The 20,355-nt window shown below is 47.9% G+C and overlaps 39 non-coding genes across 39 annotated transcripts; 32 read left to right on the top strand and 7 right to left on the bottom strand.

The window, feature by feature from the left end:
* Nucleotides 1-719: 719 nt before the first annotated feature.
* On the top strand, nt 720-791 carry trnap-ugg (transfer RNA proline (anticodon UGG)). Its single transcript has one exon. It is a non-coding gene; the product is annotated as a tRNA-Pro (tRNA).
* Nucleotides 792-899: 108 nt separating this feature from the next.
* On the top strand, nt 900-971 carry trnaq-uug (transfer RNA glutamine (anticodon UUG)). The gene has a single exon. It is a non-coding gene; the product is annotated as a tRNA-Gln (tRNA).
* Nucleotides 972-2,319: 1,348 nt separating this feature from the next.
* On the top strand, nt 2,320-2,391 carry trnap-ugg (transfer RNA proline (anticodon UGG)). Its single transcript has one exon. It is a non-coding gene; the product is annotated as a tRNA-Pro (tRNA).
* Nucleotides 2,392-2,488: 97 nt separating this feature from the next.
* Nucleotides 2,489-2,562, top strand: trnai-aau (transfer RNA isoleucine (anticodon AAU)). Its single transcript has one exon. It is a non-coding gene; the product is annotated as a tRNA-Ile (tRNA).
* A 106-nt stretch (nt 2,563-2,668) lies between these two features.
* On the top strand, nt 2,669-2,741 carry trnaf-gaa (transfer RNA phenylalanine (anticodon GAA)). Its single transcript has one exon. It is a non-coding gene; the product is annotated as a tRNA-Phe (tRNA).
* A 135-nt stretch (nt 2,742-2,876) lies between these two features.
* Nucleotides 2,877-2,948, top strand: trnaq-uug (transfer RNA glutamine (anticodon UUG)). Its single transcript has one exon. It is a non-coding gene; the product is annotated as a tRNA-Gln (tRNA).
* Nucleotides 2,949-3,722: 774 nt separating this feature from the next.
* On the bottom strand, nt 3,723-3,795 carry trnaa-agc (transfer RNA alanine (anticodon AGC)). Its single transcript has one exon. It is a non-coding gene; the product is annotated as a tRNA-Ala (tRNA).
* Nucleotides 3,796-4,733: 938 nt separating this feature from the next.
* On the top strand, nt 4,734-4,805 carry trnap-ugg (transfer RNA proline (anticodon UGG)). Its single transcript has one exon. It is a non-coding gene; the product is annotated as a tRNA-Pro (tRNA).
* A 73-nt stretch (nt 4,806-4,878) lies between these two features.
* On the top strand, nt 4,879-4,956 carry trnai-aau (transfer RNA isoleucine (anticodon AAU)). Its single transcript has one exon. It is a non-coding gene; the product is annotated as a tRNA-Ile (tRNA).
* A 106-nt stretch (nt 4,957-5,062) lies between these two features.
* Nucleotides 5,063-5,135, top strand: trnaf-gaa (transfer RNA phenylalanine (anticodon GAA)). The gene has a single exon. It is a non-coding gene; the product is annotated as a tRNA-Phe (tRNA).
* Nucleotides 5,136-5,270: 135 nt separating this feature from the next.
* On the top strand, nt 5,271-5,342 carry trnaq-uug (transfer RNA glutamine (anticodon UUG)). Its single transcript has one exon. It is a non-coding gene; the product is annotated as a tRNA-Gln (tRNA).
* Nucleotides 5,343-5,857: 515 nt separating this feature from the next.
* On the bottom strand, nt 5,858-5,930 carry trnaa-agc (transfer RNA alanine (anticodon AGC)). Its single transcript has one exon. It is a non-coding gene; the product is annotated as a tRNA-Ala (tRNA).
* Nucleotides 5,931-6,867: 937 nt separating this feature from the next.
* On the top strand, nt 6,868-6,939 carry trnap-ugg (transfer RNA proline (anticodon UGG)). Its single transcript has one exon. It is a non-coding gene; the product is annotated as a tRNA-Pro (tRNA).
* Nucleotides 6,940-7,036: 97 nt separating this feature from the next.
* trnai-aau (transfer RNA isoleucine (anticodon AAU)) lies at nt 7,037-7,110 on the top strand. The gene has a single exon. It is a non-coding gene; the product is annotated as a tRNA-Ile (tRNA).
* A 106-nt stretch (nt 7,111-7,216) lies between these two features.
* trnaf-gaa (transfer RNA phenylalanine (anticodon GAA)) lies at nt 7,217-7,289 on the top strand. The gene has a single exon. It is a non-coding gene; the product is annotated as a tRNA-Phe (tRNA).
* A 973-nt stretch (nt 7,290-8,262) lies between these two features.
* trnaa-agc (transfer RNA alanine (anticodon AGC)) lies at nt 8,263-8,335 on the bottom strand. The gene has a single exon. It is a non-coding gene; the product is annotated as a tRNA-Ala (tRNA).
* A 927-nt stretch (nt 8,336-9,262) lies between these two features.
* trnap-ugg (transfer RNA proline (anticodon UGG)) lies at nt 9,263-9,334 on the top strand. The gene has a single exon. It is a non-coding gene; the product is annotated as a tRNA-Pro (tRNA).
* Nucleotides 9,335-9,430: 96 nt separating this feature from the next.
* On the top strand, nt 9,431-9,504 carry trnai-aau (transfer RNA isoleucine (anticodon AAU)). The gene has a single exon. It is a non-coding gene; the product is annotated as a tRNA-Ile (tRNA).
* Nucleotides 9,505-9,610: 106 nt separating this feature from the next.
* Nucleotides 9,611-9,683, top strand: trnaf-gaa (transfer RNA phenylalanine (anticodon GAA)). Its single transcript has one exon. It is a non-coding gene; the product is annotated as a tRNA-Phe (tRNA).
* A 135-nt stretch (nt 9,684-9,818) lies between these two features.
* Nucleotides 9,819-9,890, top strand: trnaq-uug (transfer RNA glutamine (anticodon UUG)). Its single transcript has one exon. It is a non-coding gene; the product is annotated as a tRNA-Gln (tRNA).
* A 1,785-nt stretch (nt 9,891-11,675) lies between these two features.
* On the top strand, nt 11,676-11,747 carry trnap-ugg (transfer RNA proline (anticodon UGG)). Its single transcript has one exon. It is a non-coding gene; the product is annotated as a tRNA-Pro (tRNA).
* Nucleotides 11,748-11,844: 97 nt separating this feature from the next.
* On the top strand, nt 11,845-11,918 carry trnai-aau (transfer RNA isoleucine (anticodon AAU)). Its single transcript has one exon. It is a non-coding gene; the product is annotated as a tRNA-Ile (tRNA).
* Nucleotides 11,919-12,024: 106 nt separating this feature from the next.
* trnaf-gaa (transfer RNA phenylalanine (anticodon GAA)) lies at nt 12,025-12,097 on the top strand. Its single transcript has one exon. It is a non-coding gene; the product is annotated as a tRNA-Phe (tRNA).
* Nucleotides 12,098-12,232: 135 nt separating this feature from the next.
* Nucleotides 12,233-12,304, top strand: trnaq-uug (transfer RNA glutamine (anticodon UUG)). Its single transcript has one exon. It is a non-coding gene; the product is annotated as a tRNA-Gln (tRNA).
* Nucleotides 12,305-13,079: 775 nt separating this feature from the next.
* On the bottom strand, nt 13,080-13,152 carry trnaa-agc (transfer RNA alanine (anticodon AGC)). Its single transcript has one exon. It is a non-coding gene; the product is annotated as a tRNA-Ala (tRNA).
* Nucleotides 13,153-14,079: 927 nt separating this feature from the next.
* trnap-ugg (transfer RNA proline (anticodon UGG)) lies at nt 14,080-14,151 on the top strand. Its single transcript has one exon. It is a non-coding gene; the product is annotated as a tRNA-Pro (tRNA).
* A 97-nt stretch (nt 14,152-14,248) lies between these two features.
* Nucleotides 14,249-14,322, top strand: trnai-aau (transfer RNA isoleucine (anticodon AAU)). The gene has a single exon. It is a non-coding gene; the product is annotated as a tRNA-Ile (tRNA).
* An 821-nt stretch (nt 14,323-15,143) lies between these two features.
* trnaa-agc (transfer RNA alanine (anticodon AGC)) lies at nt 15,144-15,216 on the bottom strand. The gene has a single exon. It is a non-coding gene; the product is annotated as a tRNA-Ala (tRNA).
* A 937-nt stretch (nt 15,217-16,153) lies between these two features.
* On the top strand, nt 16,154-16,225 carry trnap-ugg (transfer RNA proline (anticodon UGG)). Its single transcript has one exon. It is a non-coding gene; the product is annotated as a tRNA-Pro (tRNA).
* A 97-nt stretch (nt 16,226-16,322) lies between these two features.
* trnai-aau (transfer RNA isoleucine (anticodon AAU)) lies at nt 16,323-16,396 on the top strand. The gene has a single exon. It is a non-coding gene; the product is annotated as a tRNA-Ile (tRNA).
* Nucleotides 16,397-16,502: 106 nt separating this feature from the next.
* trnaf-gaa (transfer RNA phenylalanine (anticodon GAA)) lies at nt 16,503-16,575 on the top strand. The gene has a single exon. It is a non-coding gene; the product is annotated as a tRNA-Phe (tRNA).
* A 135-nt stretch (nt 16,576-16,710) lies between these two features.
* trnaq-uug (transfer RNA glutamine (anticodon UUG)) lies at nt 16,711-16,782 on the top strand. Its single transcript has one exon. It is a non-coding gene; the product is annotated as a tRNA-Gln (tRNA).
* Nucleotides 16,783-17,110: 328 nt separating this feature from the next.
* trnaa-agc (transfer RNA alanine (anticodon AGC)) lies at nt 17,111-17,183 on the bottom strand. The gene has a single exon. It is a non-coding gene; the product is annotated as a tRNA-Ala (tRNA).
* A 630-nt stretch (nt 17,184-17,813) lies between these two features.
* trnaq-uug (transfer RNA glutamine (anticodon UUG)) lies at nt 17,814-17,885 on the top strand. Its single transcript has one exon. It is a non-coding gene; the product is annotated as a tRNA-Gln (tRNA).
* A 775-nt stretch (nt 17,886-18,660) lies between these two features.
* trnaa-agc (transfer RNA alanine (anticodon AGC)) lies at nt 18,661-18,733 on the bottom strand. The gene has a single exon. It is a non-coding gene; the product is annotated as a tRNA-Ala (tRNA).
* Nucleotides 18,734-19,670: 937 nt separating this feature from the next.
* On the top strand, nt 19,671-19,742 carry trnap-ugg (transfer RNA proline (anticodon UGG)). Its single transcript has one exon. It is a non-coding gene; the product is annotated as a tRNA-Pro (tRNA).
* A 97-nt stretch (nt 19,743-19,839) lies between these two features.
* trnai-aau (transfer RNA isoleucine (anticodon AAU)) lies at nt 19,840-19,913 on the top strand. The gene has a single exon. It is a non-coding gene; the product is annotated as a tRNA-Ile (tRNA).
* Nucleotides 19,914-20,019: 106 nt separating this feature from the next.
* trnaf-gaa (transfer RNA phenylalanine (anticodon GAA)) lies at nt 20,020-20,092 on the top strand. The gene has a single exon. It is a non-coding gene; the product is annotated as a tRNA-Phe (tRNA).
* A 135-nt stretch (nt 20,093-20,227) lies between these two features.
* Nucleotides 20,228-20,299, top strand: trnaq-uug (transfer RNA glutamine (anticodon UUG)). The gene has a single exon. It is a non-coding gene; the product is annotated as a tRNA-Gln (tRNA).
* The last annotated feature ends 56 nt before the right edge of the window (nt 20,300-20,355 follow it).

Here is a 20,355-nt window from a genome sequence, read left to right as displayed (position 1 = left end):
GCAGACAACTTCTCACCTCTTTTTTCTCACACTGACTTAAAGAATAAGGAAGCGGTTCTCCATTCCAGTCCTCGCTCCCCAAAGGTCTGCATATTTTGCATGTCTCTCTTTGTTAGCACACCTGATTCGGATAATCAGCTCATTAGAAGTGAGCTCCTTGCGATTGACATGGTCCCTACACAGTGTTCATTGCTCCCCACTCCCTGAGCAGGGGAAATCCGTCGAAGTTTACTTCACTTTGGAACATTGGTTCACGGATTTGCGCTGCGCAACGTCTTCACACATGGACAAGTGTGACATCATATACCTCTGTATACCTCTGTACACCTCTGTGTTAGTCACTTTGAACTGAACGTACACATACGCTTTGAACTTGAATCACGGAGGGATGTCATGTGATGTCCACTTCTCAGGGCACTTACGTTTGAATGGAACAAATGTCTGAAGCTATACGAGAAACATACAAAATGTGAAGAGCAGGGGGCTCGAGGACTGGAATTGAGAACCGCTGGTCTAAGTGACATCTGACAGTTTCAGCTGTCCTCCCTAACATCCCTCTACATGTTAGACACAGCCACATTTTTTGGTCAGTTAAGAGGCCAACTTGCGTTCGTTAGCCTTTAACACTGTCTCGAGGTCTTTGATTGCTTCCACGTTAGTTCATGTTCCTTCTTTTATTGATGCTGCAGTAGCTCTTTTTTCTCGGCCCAGCACAGGAAGGCTCGTTGGTCTAGGGGTATGATTCTCGCTTTGGGTGCGAGAGGTCCCGGGTTCAAATCCCGGACGAGCCCTTGGTCGGGATAAAACGTGAAGCTTTGTTGTCTCGTTGCGTTCACTAAAATTGAGGCAGTGTTTTATTCAATCGGGTAGAGACAGATGGCCACCAAACGAGCAGTTTCGGTTCCATGGTGTAATGGTCAGCACTCTGGGCTTTGAATCCAGCGATCTGAGTTCGAATCTCGGTGGAACCTGTGTGGTTTCTTGCCGCAGGAAAAGAAAAAAACAGCACTAGTTTGGCACTGGTGACAGTCTTTGTGGCCCTGTGAGCAACGGCTGCTCCGGGTAAGGTTTCATGGTGTAATGGTTAGCACTCTGAATCCAGTGATCCGAGTTCAAATCGCGGTGGGACCACTTTTTGCAACCAATTTGCGCAGGACCATGTCTGAAATACTTTTTGGCAGCTTTGAGTCCAAAAAAATTAACTAACGTAGAGACTGTGGCAGCATTGCATCAATGCCCAGTCGGTCTCTTTAGGGCAGTGGTTCTCAAACCTGTCCTGGAGGCACCCCTGCCCTGCACAGTTTGATTGTCTGCCTTATTAGACACACCCAAATAAGGTCTTGCGGTCTCTATCAATGAGTTGATGATTTGAAACAGGTGTGATAGATGAGGGAAACATTCAAAATGTGTAGGGCAGGGGTGCCTCCAGGACAGGTTTGAAAACCACTGCTTTAGGGAACTGTGTGTAAAATGGCAATGTTTTGCAACCAATTTGCACAGGACCATGTCTGAAATACTTTTTGGCAGCTGTGAGACCCAAAAAAAGCTAACGTGGGAGTGTCGCAGCATTGCGTCAGTGCTAGACACACCCAAATCAGGTCTTGCAGTCTCTATTAATGAGCTGATGATTTGAAACTGGTGTGTTAGATGAGGGGAAATGCAAAATGTGCAGGGCAGGGATGCCTCCAGGACAGGATCCATGTCTCTCTTTGTTAGCACACCTGATTCGGATAATCAGCTCATTAGAAGTGAGCTCCTTGCGATTGACATGGTCCCTACACAGTGTTCATTGCTCCCCACTCCCTGAGCAGGGGAAATCCGTCGAAGTTTACTTCACTTTGGAACATTGGTTCACGGATTTGCGCTGCGCAACGTCTTCACACATGGACAAGTGTGACATCATATACCTCTGTATACCTCTGTACACCTCTGTGTTAGTCACTTTGAACTGAACGTACACATACGCTTTGAACTTGAATCACGGAGGGATGTCATGTGATGTCCACTTCTCAGGGCACTTACGTTTGAATGGAACAAATGTCTGAAGCTATACGAGAAACATACAAAATGTGAAGAGCAGGGGGCTCGAGGACTGGAATTGAGAACCGCTGGTCTAAGTGACATCTGACAGTTTCAGCTGTCCTCCCTAACATCCCTCTACATGTTAGACACAGCCACATTTTTTGGTCAGTTAAGAGGCCAACTTGCGTTCGTTAGCCTTTAACACTGTCTCGAGGTCTTTGATTGCTTCCACGTTAGTTCATGTTCCTTCTTTTATTGATGCTGCAGTAGCTCTTTTTTCTCGGCCCAGCACAGGAAGGCTCGTTGGTCTAGGGGTATGATTCTCGCTTTGGGTGCGAGCGGTCCCGGGTTCAAATCCCGGACGAGCCCTTGGTCGGGATAAAACGTGAAGCTTTGTTGTCTCGTTGCGTTCACTAACATTGAGGCAGTGTTTTATTCAATCGGGTAGAGACAGATGGCGAAGGGAGGCCGGTTAGCTCAGCTGGTTAGAGCGTGGTGCTAATAACGCCAAGGTCGCGGGTTCGATCCCCGTACTGGCCAGCTGTTTTTATTGTCTGGGGGCTCATCTCTGCTCTGCTCTTCTCCTGTGACAAAGAGTAGGGTGATCTCACTGAAATCCCTGTTTGCTAAGCAGGAGCTTGTTGTGGCCGAAATAGCTCAGTTGGGAGAGCTTTAGACTGAAGATCTAAAGGTCCCTGGTTCGATCCCGGGTTTCGGCAAAATCTCCCACTCATTTCCTCTTTTTGAGGCGGGCCAGTGACCAAAAATCACTGGGTTCCAACTTCTCTGTATAACTGCTTCCCCACTGCCACGGAGCTATCTGTTTCCCAGTTGGCCACCAAACAAGCAGTTTCGGTTCCATGGTGTAATGGTCAGCACTCTGGGCTTTGAATCCAGCGATCTGAGTTCGAATCTCGGTGGAACCTGTGTGGTTTCTTGCCGCAGGAAAAGAAAAAACAGCACTAGTTTGGCACTGGTGACAGTCTTTGTGGCCCTGTGAGCAACGGCTGCTCCAGGTAAGGTTTCATGGTGTAATGGTTAGCACTCTGAATCCAGTGATCCGAGTTCAAATCGCGGTGGGACCACTTTTTGCAACCAATTTGCGCAGGACCATGTCTGAAATACTTTTTGGCAGCTTTGAGTCCAAAAAAATTAACTAACGTAGAGACTGTGGCAGCATTGCATCGATGCCCAGTCGGTCTCTTTAGGGCAGTGGTTCTCAAACCTGTCCTGGAGGCACCCCTGCCCTGCACAGTTTGATTGTCTGCCTTATTAGACACACCCAAATAAGGTCTTGCGGTCTCTATCAATGAGTTGATGATTTGAAACAGGTGTGATAGATGAGGGAAACATTCAAAATGTGTAGGGCAGGGGTGCCTCCAGGACAGGTTTGAAAACCACTGCTTTAGGGAACTGTGTGTAAAATGGCAATGTTTTGCAACCAATTTGCACAGGACCATGTCTGAAATACTTTTTGGCAGCTGTGAGACCCAAAAAAAGCTAACGTGGGAGTGTCGCAGCATTGCGTCAGTGCTAGACACACCCAAATCAGGTCTTGCAGTCTCTATTAATGAGCTGATGATTTGAAACTGGTGTGTTAGATGAGGGGAAATGCAAAATGTGCAGGGCAGGGATGCCTCCAGGACAGGATTGAAAACCCCTGATTTAGGGATGTGTGAGTAAAAGGGCATGAGCCAACTTGGAGAATGCGGGCATCGATCCCGCTACCTCTCGCATGCTAAGCGAGCGCTCTACCATTTGAGCTAATTCCCCTGGCCTTTCAAGAATGACGAGCATAGCTGCGAATGACCGGCTTGATGCAAAGAGGCCGTCCCTCCTCTAGGCTTGCACCTTTGCACTGGCCGCGATTGTGTTGTCGAATTAACAAAGAGATTTAGCTTTTGTGTTAAAGGACCTTCTCGGTCTTGTTACGCCAGTATGCATGTGCGGATTCTTGTATTATGCAGACTACCTTGCATCACTCGGGTCACGCAGACAACTTCTCACCTCTTTTTTTCTCACACTGACTTAAAGAATAAGGAAGCGGTTCTCCATTCCAGTCCTCGCTCCCCAAAGGTCTGCATATTTTGCATGTCTCTCTTTGTTAGCACACCTGATTCGGATAATCAGCTCATTAGAAGTGAGCTCCTTGTGATTGACATGGTCCCTACACAGTGTTCATTGCTCCCCACTCCCTGAGCAGGGGAAATCCGTCGAAGTTTACTTCACTTTGGAACATTGGTTCACGGATTTGCGCTGCGCAACGTCTTCATACATGGACAAGTGTGACATCATATACCTCTGTATACCTCTGTACACCTCTGTGTTAGTCACTTTGAACTGAACGTACACATACGCTTTGAACTTGAATCACGGAGGGATGTCATGTGATGTCCACTTCTCAGGGCACTTACGTTTGAATGGAACAAATGTCTGAAGCTATACGAGAAACATACAAAATGTGAAGAGCAGGGGGCTCGAGGACTGGAATTGAGAACCGCTGGTCTAAGTGACATCTGACAGTTTCAGCTGTCCTCCCTAACATCCCTCTACATGTTAGACACAGCCACATTTTTTGGTCAGTTAAGAGGCCAACTTGCGTTCGTTAGCCTTTAACACTGTCTCGAGGTCTTTGATTGCTTCCACGTTAGTTCATGTTCCTTCTTTTATTGATGCTGCAGTAGCTCTTTTTTCTCGGCCCAGCACAGGAAGGCTCGTTGGTCTAGGGGTATGATTCTCGCTTTGGGTGCGAGAGGTCCCGGGTTCAAATCCTGGACGAGCCCTTGGTCGGGATAAAACGTGAAGCTTTGTTGTCTCGTTGCGTTCACTAACATTGAGGCAGTGTTTTATTCAATCGGCTATAATATTAGCTCAGCTGGTTAGAGCGTGGTGCTAATAACGCCAAGGTCGCGGGTTCGATCCCCGTACTGGCCAGCTGTTTTTATTGTCTGGGGGCTCATCTCTGCTCTGCTCTTCTCCTGTGACAAAGAGTAGGGTGATCTCACTGAAATCCCTGCTTGCTAAGCAGGAGCTTGTTGTGGCCGAAATAGCTCAGTTGGGAGAGCGTTAGACTGAAGATCTAAAGGTCCCTGGTTCGATCCCGGGTTTCGGCAAAATCTCCCACTCATTTCCTCTTTTTGAGGCGGGCCAGTGACCAAAAATCACTGGGTTCCAACCTCTCTGTATAACTGCTTCCCCACTGCCACGGAGCTATCTGTTTCCCAGTTGGCCACCAAACAAGCAGTTTCGGTTCCATGGTGTAATGGTCAGCACTCTGGGCTTTGAATCCAGCGATCTGAGTTCGAATCTCGGTGGAACCTGTGTGGTTTCTTGCCGCAGGAAAAGAAAAAAACAGCACTAGTTTGGCATTGGTGACAGTCTTTGTGGCCCTGTGAGCAACGGCTGCTCCGGGTAAGGTTTCATGGTGTAATGGTTAGCACTCTGAATCCAGTGATCCGAGTTCAAATCGCGGTGGGACCACTTTTTGCAACCAATTTGCGCAGGACCATGTCTGAAATACTTTTTGGCAGCTTTGAGTCCAAAAAAATTAACTAACGTAGAGACTGTGGCAGCATTGCATCAATGCCCAGTCGGTCTCTTTAGGGCAGTGGTTCTCAAACCTGTCCTGGAGGCACCCCTGCCCTGCACAGTTTGATTGTCTGCCTTATTAGACACACCCAAATAAGGTCTTGCGGTCTCTATCAATGAGTTGATGATTTGAAACAGGTGTGATAGATGAGGGAAACATTCAAAATGTGTAGGGCAGGGATGCCTCCAGGACAGGATTGAAAACCCCTGATTTAGGGATGTGTGAGTAAAAGGGCATGAGCCAACTTGGAGAATGCGGGCATCGATCCCACTACCTCTCGCATGCTAAGCGAGCGCTCTACCATTTGAGCTAATTCCCCTGGCCTTTCAAGAATGACGAGCATAGCTGCGAATGACCGGCTTGATGCAAAGAGGCCGTCCCTCCTCTAGGCTTGCACCTTTGCACTGGCCGCGATTGTGTTGTCGAATTAACAAAGAGATTTAGCTTTTGTGTTAAAGGACCTTCTCGGTCTTGTTACGCCAGTATGCATGTGCGGATTCTTGTATTATGCAGACTACCTTGCATCACTCGGGTCACGCAGACAACTTCTCACCTCTTTTTTCTCACACTGACTTAAAGAATAAGGAAGCGGTTCTCCATTCCAGTCCTCGCTCCCCAAAGGTCTGCATATTTTGCATGTCTCTCTTTGTTAGCACACCTGATTCGGATAATCAGCTCATTAGAAGTGAGCTCCTTGCGATTGACATGGTCCCTACACAGTGTTCATTGCTCCCCACTCCCTGAGCAGGGGAAATCCGTCGAAGTTTACTTCACTTTGGAACATTGGTTCACGGATTTGCGCTGCGCAACGTCTTCATACATGGACAAGTGTGACATCATATACCTCTGTATACCTCTGTACACCTCTGTGTTAGTCACTTTGAACTGAACGTACACATACGCTTTGAACTTGAATCACGGAGGGATGTCATGTGATGTCCACTTCTCCAGGCACTTACGTTTGAATGGAACAAATGTCTGAAGCTATACGAGAAACATACAAAATGTGAAGAGCAGGGGGCTCGAGGACTGGAATTGAGAACCGCTGGTCTAAGTGACATCTGACAGTTTCAGCTGTCCTCCCTAACATCCCTCTACATGTTAGACACAGCCACATTTTTTGGTCAGTTAAGAGGCCAACTTGCGTTCGTTAGCCTTTAACACTGTCTCGAGGTCTTTGATTGCTTCCACGTTAGTTCATGTTCCTTCTTTTATTGATGCTGCAGTAGCTCTTTTTTCTCGGCCCAGCACAGGAAGGCTCGTTGGTCTAGGGGTATGATTCTCGCTTTGGGTGCGAGAGGTCCCGGGTTCAAATCCCGGACGAGCCCTTGGTCGGGATAAAACGTGAAGCTTTGTTGTCTCGTTGCGTTCACTAACATTGAGGCAGTGTTTTATTCAATCGGGTAGAGACAGATGGCGAAGGGAGGCCGGTTAGCTCAGCTGGTTAGAGCGTGGTGCTAATAACGCCAAGGTCGCGGGTTCGATCCCCGTACTGGCCAGCTGTTTTTATTGTCTGGGGGCTCATCTCTGCTCTGCTCTTCTCCTGTGACAAAGAGTAGGGTGATCTCACTGAAATCCCTGTTTGCTAAGCAGGAGCTTGTTGTGGCCGAAATAGCTCAGTTGGGAGAGCTTTAGACTGAAGATCTAAAGGTCCCTGGTTCGATCCCGGGTTTCGGCAAAATCTCCCACTCATTTCCTCTTTTTGAGGCGGGCCAGTGACCAAAAATCACTGGGTTCCAACTTCTCTGTATAACTGCTTCCCCACTGCCACGGAGCTATCTGTTTCCCAGTTGGCCACCAAACAAGCAGTTTCGGTTCCATGGTCAGCACTCTGGGCTTTGAATCCAGCGATCTGAGTTCGAATCTCGGTGGAACCTGTGTGGTTTCTTGCCGCAGGAAAAGAAAAAACAGCACTAGTTTGGCACTGGTGACAGTCTTTGTGGCCCTGTGAGCAACGGCTGCTCCAGGTAAGGTTTCATGGTGTAATGGTTAGCACTCTGAATCCAGTGATCCGAGTTCAAATCGCGGTGGGACCACTTTTTGCAACCAATTTGCGCAGGACCATGTCTGAAATACTTTTTGGCAGCTTTGAGTCCAAAAAAATTAACTAACGTAGAGACTGTGGCAGCATTGCATCAATGCCCAGTCGGTCTCTTTAGGGCAGTGGTTCTCAAACCTGTCCTGGAGGCACCCCTGCCCTGCACAGTTTGATTGTCTGCCTTATTAGACACACCCAAATAAGGTCTTGCGGTCTCTATCAATGAGTTGATGATTTGAAACAGGTGTGATAGATGAGGGAAACATTCAAAATGTGTAGGGCAGGGGTGCCTCCAGGACAGGTTTGAAAACCACTGCTTTAGGGAACTGTGTGTAAAATGGCAATGTTTTGCAACCAATTTGCACAGGACCATGTCTGAAATACTTTTTGGCAGCTGTGAGACCCAAAAAAAGCTAACGTTGGAGTGTCGCAGCATTGCGTCAGTGCTAGACACACCCAAATCAGGTCTTGCAGTCTCTATTAATGAGCTGATGATTTGAAACTGGTGTGTTAGATGAGGGGAAATGCAAAATGTGCAGGGCAGGGATGCCTCCAGGACAGGATTGAAAACCACTGATTTAGGGATGTGTGAGTAAAAGGGCATGAGCCAACTTGGAGAATGCGGGCATCGATCCCGCTACCTCTCGCATGCTAAGCGAGCGCTCTACCATTTGAGCTAATTCCCCTGGCCTTTCAAGAATGACGAGCATAGCTGCGAATGACCGGCTTGATGCAAAGAGGCCGTCCCTCCTCTAGGCTTGCACCTTTGCACTGGCCGCGATTGTGTTGTCGAATTAACAAAGAGATTTAGCTTTTGTGTTAAAGGACCTTCTCGGTCTTGTTACGCCAATATGCATGTGCGGATTCTTGTATTATGCAGACTACCTTGCATCACTCGGGTCACGCAGACAACTTCTCACCTCTTTTTTCTCACACTGACTTAAAGAATAAGGAAGCGGTTCTCCATTCCAGTCCTCGCTCCCCAAAGGTCTGCATATTTTGCATGTCTCTCTTTGTTAGCACACCTGATTCGGATAATCAGCTCATTAGAAGTGAGCTCCTTGCGATTGACATGGTCCCTACACAGTGTTCATTGCTCCCCACTCCCTGAGCAGGGGAAATCTGTCGAAGTTTACTTCACTTTGGAACATTGGTTCACGGATTTGCGCTGCGCAACGTCTTCACACATGGACAAGTGTGACATCATATACCTCTGTACACCTCTGTGTTAGTCACTTTGAACTGAACGTACACATACGCTTTGAACTTGAATCACGGAGGGATGTCATGTGATGTCCACTTCTCAGGGCACTTACGTTTGAATGGAACAAATGTCTGAAGCTATACGAGAAACATACAAAATGTGAAGAGCAGGGGGCTCGAGGACTGGAATTGAGAACCGCTGGTCTAAGTGACATCTGACAGTTTCAGCTGTCCTCCCTAACATCCCTCTACATGTTAGACACAGCCACATTTTTAGGTCAGTTAAGAGGCCAACTTGCGTTCGTTAGCCTTTAACACTGTCTCGAGGTCTTTGATTGCTTCCACGTTAGTTCATGTTCCTTCTTTTATTGATGCTGGAGTAGCTCTTTTTTCTCGGCCCAGCACAGGAAGGCTCGTTGGTCTAGGGGTATGATTCTCGCTTTGGGTGCGAGAGGTCCCGAGTTCAAATCCCGGACGAGCCCTTGGTCGGATAAAACGTGAAGCTTTGTTGTCTCGTTGCGTTCACTAACATTGAGGCAGTTTTTTATTCAATCGGGTAGAGACAGATGGCGAAGGGAGGCCGGTTAGCTCAGCTGGTTAGAGCGTGGTGCTAATAACGCCAAGGTCGCGGGTTCGATCCCCGTACTGGCCAGCTGTTTTTATTGTCTGGGGGCTCATCTCTGCTCTGCTCTTCTCCTGTGACAAAGAGTAGGGTGATCTCACTGAAATCCCTGCTTGCTAAGCAGGAGCTTGTTGTGGCCGAAATAGCTCAGTTGGGAGAGCGTTAGACTGAAGATCTAAAGGTCCCTGGTTCGATCCCGGGTTTCGGCAAAATCTCCCACTCATTTCCTCTTTTTGAGGTGGGCCAGTGACCAAAAATCACTGGGTTCCAACTTCTCTGTATAACTGCTTCCCCACTGCCACGGAGCTATCTGTTTCCCAGTTGGCCACCAAACAAGCAGTTTCGGTTCCATGGTGTAATGGTCAGCACTCTGGGCTTTGAATCCAGCGATCTGAGTTCGAATCTCGGTGGAACCTGTGTGGTTTCTTGCCGCAGGAAAAGAAAAAAACAGCACTAGTTTGGCACTGGTGACAGTCTTTGTGGCCCTGTGAGCAACGGCTGCTCCAGGTAAGGTTTCATGGTGTAATGGTTGGCACTCTGAATCCAGTGATCCGAGTTCAAATCGCGGTGGGACCACTTTTTGCAACCAATTTGCGCAGGACCATGTCTGAAATACTTTTTGGCAGCTTTGAGTCCAAAAAAATTAACTAACGTAGAGACTGTGGCAGCATTGCATCAATGCCCAGTCGGTCTCTTTAGGGCAGTGGTTCTCAAACCTGTCCTGGAGGCACCCCTGCCCTGCACAGTTTGATTGTCTGCCTTATTAGACACACCCAAATAAGGTCTTGCGGTCTCTATCAATGAGTTGGTGATTTGAAACAGGTGTGATAGATGAGGGAAACATTCAAAATGTGTAGGGCAGGGGTGCCTCCAGGACAGGTTTGAAAACCACTGCTTTAGGGAACTGTGTGTAAAATGGCAATGTTTTGCAACCAATTTGCACAGGACCATGTCTGAAATACTTTTTGGCAGCTGTGAGACCCAAAAAAAGCTAACGTTGGAGTGTCGCAGCATTGCGTCAGTGCTAGACACACCCAAATCAGGTCTTGCAGTCTCTATTAATGAGCTGATGATTTGAAACTGGTGTGTTAGATGAGGGGAAATGCAAAATGTGCAGGGCAGGGATGCCTCCAGGACAGGATTGAAAACCACTGATTTAGGGATGTGTGAGTGAAAGGGAATGAGACAACTTGGAGAATGCGGGCATCGATCCCGCTACCTCTCGCATGCTAAGCGAGCGCTCTACCATTTGAGCTAATTCCCATGGCCTTTCAAGAATGACGAGCATAGCTGCGAATGACCGGCTTGATGCAAAGAGGCCGTCCCTCCTCTAGGCTTGCACCTTTGCACTGGCCGCGATTGTGTTGTCGAATTAACAAAGAGATTTAGCTTTTGTGTTAAAGGACCTTCTCGGTCTTGTTACGCCAGTATGCATGTGCGGATTCTTGTATTATGCAGACTACCTTGCATCACTCGGGTCACGCAGACAACTTCTCACCTCTTTTTTCTCACACTGACTTAAAGAATAAGGAAGCGGTTCTCCATTCCAGTCCTCGCTCCCCAAAGGTCTGCATATTTTGCATGTCTCTCTTTGTTAGCACACCTGATTCGGATAATCAGCTCATTAGAAGTGAGCTCCTTGCGATTGACATGGTCCCTACACAGTGTTCATTGCTCCCCACTCCCTGAGCAGGGGAAATCCGTCGAAGTTTACTTCACTTTGGAACATTGGTTCACGGATTTGCGCTGCGCAACGTCTTCACACATGGACAAGTGTGACATCATATACCTCTGTATACCTCTGTACACCTCTGTGTTAGTCACTTTGAACTGAACGTACACATACGCTTTGAACTTGAATCACGGACGGATGTCATGTGATGTCCACTTCTCAGGGCACTTACGTTTGAATGGAACAAATGTCTGAAGCTATACGAGAAACATACAAAATGTGAAGAGCAGGGGGCTCGAGGACTGGAATTGAGAACCGCTGGTCTAAGTGACATCTGACAGTTTCAGCTGTCCTCCCTAACATCCCTCTACATGTTAGACACAGCCACATTTTTAGGTCAGTTAAGAGGCCAACTTGCGTTCGTTAGCCTTTAACACTGTCTCGAGGTCTTTGATTGCTTCCACGTTAGTTCATGTTCCTTCTTTTATTGATGCTGGAGTAGCTCTTTTTTCTCGGCGCAGCACAGGAAGGCTCGTTGGTCTAGGGGTATGATTCTCGCTTTGGGTGCGAGAGGTCCCGGGTTCAAATCCCGGACGAGCCCTTGGTCGGGATAAAACGTGAAGATTTGTTGTCTCGTTGCGTTCACTAACATTGAGGCAGTTTTTTATTCAATCGGGTAGAGACAGATGGCGAAGGGAGGCCGGTTAGCTCAGCTGGTTAGAGCGTGGTGCTAATAACGCCAAGGTCGCGGGTTCGATCCCCGTACTGGCCAGCTGTTTTTATTGTCTGGGGGCTCATCTCTGCTCTGCTCTTCTCCTGTGACAAAGAGTAGGGTGATCTCACTGAAATCCCTGCTTGCTAAGCAGGAGCTTGTTGTGGCCGAAATAGCTCAGTTGGGAGAGCGTTAGACTGAAGATCTAAAGGTCCCTGGTTCGATCCCGGGTTTCGGCAAAATCTCCCACTCATTTCCTCTTTTTGAGGCGGGCCAGTGACCAAAAATCACTGGGTTCCAACTTCTCTGTATAACTGCTTCCCCACTGCCACGGAGCTATCTGTTTCCCAGTTGGCCACCAAACAAGCAGTTTCGGTTCCATGGTGTAATGGTCAGCACTCTGGGCTTTGAATCCAGCGATCTGAGTTCGAATCTCGGTGGAACCTGTGTGGTTTCTTGCCGCAGGAAAAGAAAAAAACAGCACTAGTTTGGCACTGGTGACAGTCTTTGTGGCCCTGTGAGCAACGGCTGCTCCAGGTAAGGTTTCATGGTGTAATGGTTAGCACTCTGAATCCAGTGATCCGAGTTCAAATCGCGGTGGGACCACTTTTTGCAACCAATTTGCGCAGGACCATGTCTGAAATACTTTTTGGCAGCTTTGAGTCCAAAAAAATTAACTAACGTAGAGACTGTGGCAGCATTGCATCAATGCCCAGTCGGTCTCTTTAGGGCAGTGGTTCTCAAACCTGTCCTGGAGGCACCCCTGCCCTGCACAGTTTGATTGTCTGCCTTATTAGACACACCCAAATAAGGTCTTGCGGTCTCTATCAATGAGTTGATGATTTGAAACAGGTGTGATAGATGAGGGAAACATTCAAAATGTGTAGGGCAGGGGTGCCTCCAGGACAGGTTTGAAAACCACTGCTTTAGGGAACTGTGTGTAAAATGGCAATGTTTTGCAACCAATTTGCACAGGACCATGTCTGAAATACTTTTTGGCAGCTGTGAGACCCAAAAAAAGCTAACGTTGGAGTGTCGCAGCATTGCGTCAGTGCTAGACACACCCAAATCAGGTCTTGCAGTCTCTATTAATGAGCTGATGATTTGAAACTGGTGTGTTAGATGAGGGGAAATGCAAAATGTGCAGGGCAGGGATGCCTCCAGGACAGGATTGAAAACCACTGATTTAGGGATGTGTGAGTAAAAGGGAATGAGACAACTTGGAGAATGCGGGCATCGATCCCGCTACCGCTCGCATGCTAAGCGAGCGCTCTACCATTTGAGCTAATTCCCCTGGCCTTTCAAGAATGACGAGCATAGCTGCGAATGACCGGCTTGATGCAAAGAGGCCGTCCCTCCTCTAGGCTTGCACCTTTGCACTGGCCGCGATTGTGTTGTCGAATTAACAAAGAGATTTAGCTTTTGTGTTAAAGGACCTTCTCGGTCTTGTTACGCCAGTATGCATGTGCGGATTCTTGTATTATGCAGACTACCTTGCATCACTCGGGTCACGCAGACAACTTCTCACCTCTTTTTTCTCACACTGACTTAAAGAATAAGGAAGCGGTTCTCCATTCCAGTCCTCGCTCCCCAAAGGTCTGCATATTTTGCATGTCTCTCTTTGTTAGCACACCTGATTCGGATAATCAGCTCATTAGAAGTGAGCTCCTTGCGATTGACATGGTCCCTACACAGTGTTCATTGCTCCCCACTCCCTGAGCAGGGGAAATCCGTCGAAGTTTACTTCACTTTGGAACATTGGTTCACGGATTTGCGCTGCGCAACGTCTTCACACATGGACAAGTGTGACATCATATACCTCTGTACACCTCTGTGTTAGTCACTTTGAACTGAACGTACACATACGCTTTGAACTTGAATCACGGAGGGATGTCATGTGATGTCCACTTCTCAGGGCACTTACGTTTGAATGGAACAAATGTCTGAAGCTATACGAGAAACATACAAAATGTGAAGAGCAGGGGGCTCGAGGACTGGAATTGAGAACCGCTGGTCTAAGTGACATCTGACAGTTTCAGCTGTCCTCCCTAACATCCCTCTACATGTTAGACACAGCCACATTTTTAGGTCAGTTAAGAGGTCAACTTGCGTTCGTTAGCCTTTAACACTGTCTCGAGGTCTTTGATTGCTTCCACGTTAGTTCATGTTCCTTCTTTTATTGATGCTGCAGTAGCTCTTTTTTCTCGGCCCAGCACAGGAAGGCTCGTTGGTCTAGGGGTATGATTCTCGCTTTGGGTGCGAGAGGTCCCGGGTTCAAATCCCGGACGAGCCCTTGGTCGGGATAAAACGTGAAGCTTTGTTGTCTCGTTGCGTTCACTAACATTGAGGCAGTGTTTTATTCAATCGGGTAGAGACAGATGGCGAGGGGAGGCCGGTTAGCTCAGCTGGTTAGAGCGTGGTGCTAATAACGCCAAGGTCGCGGGTTCGATCCCCGTACTGGCCAGCTGTTTTTATTGTCTGCGATCTGAGTTCGAATCTCGGTGGAACCTGTGTGGTTTCTTGCCGCAGGAAAAGAAAAAAACAGCACTAGTTTGGCACTGGTGACAGTCTTTGTGGCCCTGTGAGCAACGGCTGCTCCAGGTAAGGTTTCATGGTGTAATGGTTAGCACTCTGAATCCAGTGATCCGAGTTCAAATCGCGGTGGGACCACTTTTTGCAACCAATTTGCGCAGGACCATGTCTGAAATACTTTTTGGCAGCTTTGAGTCCAAAAAAATTAACTAACGTAGAGACTGTGGCAGCATTGCATCAATGCCCAGTCGGTCTCTTTAGGGCAGTGGTTCTCAAACCTGTCCTGGAGGCACCCCTGCCCTGCACAGTTTGATTGTCTGCCTTATTAGACACACCCAAATAAGGTCTTGCGGTCTCTATCAATGAGTTGATGATTTGAAACAGGTGTGATAGATGAGGGAAACATTCAAAATGTGTAGGGCAGGGGTGCCTCCAGGACAGGTTTGAAAACCACTGCTTTAGGGAACTGTGTGTAAAATGGCAATGTTTTGCAACCAATTTGCACAGGACCATGTCTGAAATACTTTTTGGCAGCTGTGAGACCCAAAAAAAGCTAACGTTGGAGTGTCGCAGCATTGCGTCAGTGCTAGACACACCCAAATCAGGTCTTGCAGTCTCTATTAATGAGCTGATGATTTGAAACTGGTGTGTTAGATTAGGGGAAATGCAAAATGTGCAGGGCAGGGATGCCTCCAGGACAGGATTGAAAACCACTGATTTAGGGATGTGTGAGTAAAAGGGAATGAGACAACTTGGAGAATGCGGGCATCGATCCCGCTACCTCTCGCATGCTAAGCGAGCACTCTACCATTTGAGCTAATTCCCCTGGCCTTTCAAGAATGACGAGCATAGCTGCGAATGACCGGCTTGATGCAAAGAGGCCGTCCCTCCTCTAGGCTTGCACCTTTGCACTGGCCGCGATTGTGTTGTCGAATTAACAAAGAGATTTAGCTTTTGTGTTAAAGGACCTTCTCGGTCTTGTTACGCCAGTATGCATGTGCGGATTCTTGTATTATGCAGACTACCTTGCATCACTCGGGTCACGCAGACAACTTCTCACCTCTTTTTTCTCACACTGACTTAAAGAATAAGGAAGCGGTTCTCCATTCCAGTCCTCGCTCCCCAAAGGTCTGCATATTTTGCATGTCTCTCTTTGTTAGCACACCTGATTCGGATAATCAGCTCATTAGAAGTGAGCTCCTTGCGATTGACATGGTCCCTACACAGTGTTCATTGCTCCCCACTCCCTGAGCAGGGGAAATCCGTCGAAGTTTACTTCACTTTGGAACATTGGTTCACGGATTTGCGCTGCGCAACGTCTTCACACATGGACAAGTGTGACATCATATACCTCTGTATACCTCTGTACACCTCTGTGTTAGTCACTTTGAACTGAACGTACACATACGCTTTGAACTTGAATCACGGAGGGATGTCATGTGATGTCCACTTCTCAGGGCACTTACGTTTGAATGGAACAAATGTCTGAAGCTATACGAGAAACATACAAAATGTGAAGAGCAGGGGGCTCGAGGACTGGAATTGAGAACCGCTGGTCTAAGTGACATCTGACAGTTTCAGCTGTCCTCCCTAACATCCCTCTACATGTTAGACACAGCCACATTTTTAGGTCAGTTAAGAGGTCAACTTGCGTTCGTTAGCCTTTAACACTGTCTCGAGGTCTTTGATTGCTTCCACGTTAGTTCATGTTCCTTCTTTTATTGATGCTGGAGTAGCTCTTTTTTCTCGGCCCAGCACAGGAAGGCTCGTTGGTCTAGGGGTATGATTCTCGCTTTGGGTGCGAGAGGTCCCGGGTTCAAATCCCGGACGAGCCCTTGGTCGGGATAAAACGTGAAGCTTTGTTGTCTCGTTGCGTTCACTAACATTGAGGCAGTTTTTTATTCAATCGGGTAGAGACAGATGGCGAAGGGAGGCCGGTTAGCTCAGCTGGTTAGAGCGTGGTGCTAATAACGCCAAGGTCGCGGGTTCGATCCCCGTACTGGCCAGCTGTTTTTATTGTCTGGGGGCTCATCTCTGCTCTGCTCTTCTCCTGTGACAAAGAGTAGGGTGATCTCACTGAAATCGCTGCTTGCTAAGCAGGAGCTTGTTGTGGCCGAAATAGCTCAGTTGGGAGAGCGTTAGACTGAAGATCTAAAGGTCCCTGGTTCGATCCCGGGTTTCGGCAAAATCTCCCACTCATTTCCTCTTTTTGAGGCGGGCCAGTGACCAAAAATCACTGGGTTCCAACTTCTCTGTATAACTGCTTCCCCACTGCCACGGAGCTATCTGTTTCCCAGTTGGCCACCAAACAAGCAGTTTCGGTTCCATGGTGTAATGGTCAGCACTCTGGGCTTTGAATCCAGCGATCTGAGTTCGAATCTCGGTGGAACCTGTGTGGTTTCTTGCCGCAGGAAAAGAAAAAAACAGCACTAGTTTGGCACTGGTGACAGTCTTTGTGGCCCTGTGAGCAACGGCTGCTCCAGGTAAGGTTTCATGGTGTAATGGTTAGCACTCTGAATCCAGTGATCCGAGTTCAAATCGCGGTGGGACCACTTTTTGCAACCAATTTCAGGTCTTGCAGTCTCTATTAATGAGCTGATGATTTGAAACTGGTGTGTTAGATGAGGGGAAATGCAAAATGTGCAGGGCAGGGATGCCTCCAGGACAGGATTGAAAACCACTGATTGAGGGATGTGTGAGTAAAAGGGAATGAGACAACTTGGAGAATGCGGGCATCGATCCCGCTACCTCTCGCATGCTAAGCGAGCGCTCTACCATTTGAGCTAATTCCCCTGGCCTTTCAAAAATGACGAGCATAGCTGCGAATGACCGGCTTGATGCAAAGAGGTCGTCCCTCCTCTAGGCTTGCACCTTTGCACTGGCCGCGATTGTGTTGTCGAATTAACAAAGAGATTTAGCTTTTGTGTTAAAGGACCTTCTCGGTCTTGTTACGCCAGTATGCATGTGCGGATTCTTGTATTATGCAGACTACCTTGCATCACTCGGGTCACGCAGACAACTTCTCACCTCTTTTTTCTCACACTGACTTAAAGAATAAGGAAGCGGTTCTCCATTCCAGTCCTCGCTCCCCAAAGGTCTGCATATTTTGCATGTCTCTCTTTGTTAGCACACCTGATTCGGATAATCAGCTCATTAGAAGTGAGCTCCTTGCGATTGACATGGTCCCTACACAGTGTTCATTGCTCCCCACTCCCTGAGCAGGGGAAATCCGTCGAAGTTTACTTCACTTTGGAACATTGGTTCACGGATTTGCGCTGGGTTTCGGCAAAATCTCCCACTCATTTCCTCTTTTTGAGGTGGGCCAGTGACCAAAAATCACTGGGTTCCAATTTCTCTGTATAACTGCTTCCCCACTGCCACGGAGCTATCTGTTTCCCAGTTGGCCACCAAACAAGCAGTTTCGGTTCCATGGTGTAATGGTCAGCACTCTGGGCTTTGAATCCAGCGATCTGAGTTCGAATCTCGGTGGAACCTGTGTGGTTTCTTGCCGCAGGAAAAGAAAAAAACAGCACTAGTTTGGCACTGGTGACAGTCTTTGTGGCCCTGTGAGCAACGGCTGCTCCAGGTAAGGTTTCATGGTGTAATGGTTAGCACTCTGAATCCAGTGATCCGAGTTCAAATCGCGGTGGGACCACTTTTTGCAACCAATTTGCGCAGGACCATGTCTGAAATACTTTTTGGCAGCTTTGAGTCCAAAAAAATTAACTAACGTAGAGACTGTGGCAGCATTGCATCAATGCCCAGTCGGTCTCTTTAGGGCAGTGGTTCTCAAACCTGTCCTGGAGGCACCCCTGCCCTGCACAGTTTGATTGTCTGCCTTATTAGACACACCCAAATAAGGTCTTGCGGTCTCTATCAATGAGTTGGTGATTTGAAACAGGTGTGATAGATGAGGGAAACATTCAAAATGTGTAGGGCAGGGGTGCCTCCAGGACAGGTTTGAAAACCACTGCTTTAGGGAACTGTGTGTAAAATGGCAATGTTTTGCAACCAATTTGCACAGGACCATGTCTGAAATACTTTTTGGCAGCTGTGAGACCCAAAAAAAGCTAACGTTGGAGTGTCGCAGCATTGCGTCAGTGCTAGACACACCCAAATCAGGTCTTGCAGTCTCTATTAATGAGCTGATGATTTGAAACTGGTGTGTTAGATGAGGGGAAATGCAAAATGTGCAGGGCAGGGATGCCTCCAGGACAGGATTGAAAACCACTGATTTAGGGATGTGTGAGTGAAAGGGAATGAGACAACTTGGAGAATGCGGGCATCGATCCCGCTACCTCTCGCATGCTAAGCGAGCGCTCTACCATTTGAGCTAATTCCCCTGGCCTTTCAAGAATGACGAGCATAGCTGCGAATGACCGGCTTGATGCAAAGAGGCCGTCCCTCCTCTAGGCTTGCACCTTTGCACTGGCCGCGATTGTGTTGTCGAATTAACAAAGAGATTTAGCTTTTGTGTTAAAGGACCTTCTCGGTCTTGTTACGCCAGTATGCATGTGCGGATTCTTGTATTATGCAGACTACCTTGCATCACTCGGGTCACGCAGACAACTTCTCACCTCTTTTTTCTCACACTGACTTAAAGAATAAGGAAGCGGTTCTCCATTCCAGTCCTCGCTCCCCAAAGGTCTGCATATTTTGCATGTCTCTCTTTGTTAGCACACCTGATTCGGATAATCAGCTCATTAGAAGTGAGCTCCTTGCGATTGACATGGTCCCTACACAGTGTTCATTGCTCCCCACTCCCTGAGCAGGGGAAATCCGTCGAAGTTTACTTCACTTTGGAACATTGGTTCACGGATTTGCGCTGCGCAACGTCTTCACACATGGACAAGTGTGACATCATATACCTCTGTATACCTCTGTACACCTCTGTGTTAGTCACTTTGAACTGAACGTACACATACGCTTTGAACTTGAATCACGGACGGATGTCATGTGATGTCCACTTCTCAGGGCACTTACGTTTGAATGGAACAAATGTCTGAAGCTATACGAGAAACATACAAAATGTGAAGAGCAGGGGGCTCGAGGACTGGAATTGAGAACCGCTGGTCTAAGTGACATCTGACAGTTTCAGCTGTCCTCCCTAACATCCCTCTACATGTTAGACACAGCCACATTTTTAGGTCAGTTAAGAGGCCAACTTGCGTTCGTTAGCCTTTAACACTGTCTCGAGGTCTTTGATTGCTTCCACGTTAGTTCATGTTCCTTCTTTTATTGATGCTGGAGTAGCTCTTTTTTCTCGGCCCAGCACAGGAAGGCTCGTTGGTCTAGGGGTATGATTCTCGCTTTGGGTGCGAGAGGTCCCGGGTTCAAATCCCGGACGAGCCCTTGGTCGGGATAAAACGTGAAGCTTTGTTGTCTCGTTGCGTTCACTAACATTGAGGCAGTGATTTATTCAATCGGGTAGAGACAGATGGCGAAGGGAGGCCGGTTAGCTCAGCTGGTTAGAGCGTGGTGCTAATAACGCCAAGGTCGCGGGTTCGATCCCCGTACTGGCCAGCTGTTTTTATTGTCTGGGGGCTCATCTCTGCTCTGCTCTTCTCCTGTGACAAAGAGTAGGGTGATCTCACTGAAATCCCTGCTTGCTAAGCAGGAGCTTGTTGTGGCCGAAATAGCTCAGTTGGGAGAGCGTTAGACTGAAGATCTAAAGGTCCCTGGTTCGATCCCGGGTTTCGGCAAAATCTCCCACTCATTTCCTCTTTTTGAGGCGGGCCAGTGACCAAAAATCACTGGGTTCCAACCTCTCTGTATAACTGCTTCCCCACTGCCACGGAGCTATCTGTTTCCCAGTTGGCCACCAAACAAGCAGTTTCGGTTCCATGGTGTAATGGTCAGCACTCTGGGCTTTGAATCCAGCGATCTGAGTTCGAATCTCGGTGGAACCTGTGTGGTTTCTTGCCGCAGGAAAAGAAAAAAACAGCACTAGTTTGGCACTGGTGAC

This window comes from Carassius gibelio, chromosome B22 (genome assembly GCF_023724105.1).
Source record: "Carassius gibelio isolate Cgi1373 ecotype wild population from Czech Republic chromosome B22, carGib1.2-hapl.c, whole genome shotgun sequence".
NCBI classification, from domain to species: Eukaryota; Metazoa; Chordata; class Actinopteri; order Cypriniformes; family Cyprinidae; genus Carassius; species Carassius gibelio.
Note: the sequence above shows the minus strand (reverse complement) of the source record. Positions and strands in the feature narration are given on the sequence as shown.